This window comes from Bubalus bubalis, chromosome 7, assembly GCF_019923935.1.
Source record: "Bubalus bubalis isolate 160015118507 breed Murrah chromosome 7, NDDB_SH_1, whole genome shotgun sequence".
NCBI lineage: Eukaryota > Metazoa > Chordata > Mammalia > Artiodactyla > Bovidae > Bubalus > Bubalus bubalis.
The window spans coordinates 23,148,553-23,151,699 of record NC_059163.1 but is presented as its reverse complement, the minus strand read 5'-3'; the positions used below and the strand labels follow the sequence as shown (position 1 = coordinate 23,151,699).

Sequence of the window (3,147 nt, the reverse complement as noted above, 5' to 3'; positions counted from 1 at the left end):
TATATTATTTATATATATTCATATTCTTTTAAGTCCTAATGCATAAGATTAGGGTTGTTATAATTGTAGCTATATAATTATAGTAATGTGGTATTTTATATTATATTGTTATGTTATTCATATTATATTATTAATAATGCCATTGAATTATAAGGTAACCAAGGCACAGAAAGGTAAACTGATACTCACACAGTTTGATAGGTGGAGATCAGGTATACTGAACTCGGTCAGTCTGGGTCCAGAATCTGTTATTTGTTGTTCTGTGTCTGCGCAAGTAGCCAAAATACAGGCCATCAAAGAATGTGAGTTATGTTGAAAGGCCATAAATAGACACTAAAATGAAGAAGATATGAATAGCTAAAGACAGTGACATTGGAGCATCAATAAGAATAATGAATGCTACTGAAACTTTCATTATGTAAAAATCCAAAAGTTCATAATGTATGAGAAACCAACAAAACAAAATTTAATTCATTAATCATTTTATTTAAAAGCAAAAGGCTAAGAATAAAAAACTTGTCTTGCTTGCCCTTTATGAGCTAAATTGAAGATGACCAAATAGTCTTAGCTAATGAAGAAAAGTTCTCTATGAAGAATTCTCACTGAAAGATGTTAATGAAATGATAAATGAGAAAAGCATGACTTCGCAACCTCTAATAAAATAATTGATATTTATTTTGGATCTTATCAGAAATTGAATTTCCAAGTTGTGTCTCTTAAGAAAAGAGCTTTCTGTAATAATAAATAGATTGTATAAATAGATTAAAGGAATACTGGTTTGTACCCTGGAGACTTGTAACTTTTTTATAGAAAACTATATTTGTGAGGATATTTGTTCTACATTGTTCATGCAAACCTTTAAAATGTTTTTCATAGAAGGTTAATTTTATTCACCAGATCTAAGATAATTTAGCCACTGCTAGCGACTGATATGATCTGATCTATGACCTCACTAATTAACCTCTTAATAATTAGAGTCATATAAAAGGAAAATACAGAGTCTTTTAACATGTAGAACATTGTTAAAGTCGTTTCTTCTCACAGAATGTTACTATTATTCTTTTAGTGCTTCACAAGTTTGCATCATCCTTGCACAGGGGCCATGATAATCTCCTATGTATCATTCCAACTTTAGTATACGTGCTGCCAAAATGAACATGCAAAATATTAAAGTTAGAATTAATAGTGGTTCTGGCAGATTAAATAAGTTTAAAATAGAAGCTTAATGGAGCAGATCAATGTTCAGTGTTTCAGAAGTGACTGGCCACAATGTGAGGAGGAAATCAGGTAGAAAATATTTTAATACTCTGAATTTAGTTAGTGGCAGAAAGAATGGATATGATGCTTTGAATTTGAAAGCAATTCTGGAAGTAAAATTAACAGGATCTGTCATCGACTGGACAAGGGTGGAAGATGGAAAAGAGGAAATGTTAGAGGGAAAGTCAAAACAGGATCCAATTTAATATTTAGGTGAATGTGTACCTAGATTTTCAATAAGATGCAAGATTACAAATTGCAGGGGGTTCAGCAGTGACTAAGAGTTAAGGAAAAGCTTTTTGAAAGCATCATATCACCATATAACAGCATAAAATTTAAGACATTTAAAGTCTTAACCTTCTTCCCATTCTCATCTCTCTTTACTCTCTAATAAACCTCTTCCCTACCCGAGTTGCACTGTCCCGAGGATCTAATAAGTCAATGGTACAAATCCACTATGCAGTTTCTCACCCTATCTTTTTATTTATACCATTTTTTTTCATATATGGCATAATTCCTCCCTCGCATCTCTACTGTATTAGATCACGCTGGTTCTTCAAAGCTCAGCTCAAGTGTACTTCATCCCCCAGGCAAGATCAGTTACTTCTTTTTCTATGGCCTCCATAAAATTTAATTCAAAGCTTTTTTACTGCCCTCGTAAGATCACGTTATTTTAAATAGCATTGTCTGTTCTACTAGAATATGCTTAAAGGCTCAACTTGCTTTGTTGCATGAATGATCCTTATGTAAATTGCTATGTGTTATTTAACATCAAGTAATTATGATACATTTACCTACTCTTGTCACTCACAGTGCTAAGCTGCTGGTGATACAGTAAGCCAAACTTTATGGTCCCAGCCCTGTCAAAGCTAACACTTAGTAGATGACACAGAGGATCAAAGAGACTAATAAAAAAGAATGCCATAAGTTCAGTAAGGATTATGATGGTGGTGATGATGATGTTAGCTATTGAGTAGTTTAATATGCTAAGCATAGATCCAAGCACTGTACATATTATATACTCTAACCCTGAAAACAACTCAGTGACAAAGGAAGTACACAGTAATTTTATAGATATTGGTAGTCGGACACATCACTTTGCTGACAAAGGTCTGTATAGTCAAAGCTGTTTTTTTCCAGTAGTTATGTACAGATGTGAGAGTTGGACCATAAAGAAGGTTAAGTGCCAAGAATTGATGCTTTTGAACTATGGTGCTAGAGAAGACTCTTGAGAGTCCCTTGGACAGCAAGGAGATCAAACCAGTCCATCCTAAAGGAAATCAACCGTGATATTCATTGGAAAGACAGATGTTGAAGATGAAGCTCCAATACTTTGGCTAACTGATGAAAAGAGCCAGTTCATTGGAAAAGACCCTGATGCTGGGATAGATTGAAGGAAGGAGGGGAAGTGGGTGACAGAGGATGAGATGGTTGGCTGGTTTCACTGACTCAATGGACATGAGTTTGAGCAAACTCCAGGAGATGGTGAAGAACAGGGAAGCCTGGCATGCTGCAGTCCATGGGGTCACAAAAAGTAGGATACAACTTAGCGACTGAACAGCAACAAAAGGTGGACACATAACTAAGACTTTGAGAGACAGTAAGCTAAGCTAAGTCGCTTCAGTCATGTCCAACTCTGTGCAACCCCATAGACCGCAGCCCACCAGGCTCTGCCATCCCTGGGATTCTCCAGGCAAGAATACTGGAGTGGGTTGCCATTTCCTTCTCCAATGCATAAAAGAGAAAAGTGAAAGTGAAGTCGCTCAGTCGTGTCCAACTCTTAGCGACCCCATGGACGGCTGCCTACCAGGCTCCTCCATTTATGGATTTTCTAGGCAAGAGTACTGGAGTGGGGTGCCATTGCCTTCTCCGAGAGACAGTAAAAGCTTC

General features: G+C 36.2%; 1 non-coding gene across 1 annotated transcript; it reads right to left on the bottom strand.

Annotated features, from left to right (window-relative positions):
* Positions 1–1,054: 1,054 nt before the first annotated feature.
* On the bottom strand, positions 1,055–1,157 carry LOC112586344. The gene has a single exon (XR_003110803.1). It is a non-coding gene; the product is annotated as a U6 spliceosomal RNA (small nuclear RNA).
* Positions 1,158–3,147: the final 1,990 nt, after the last annotated feature.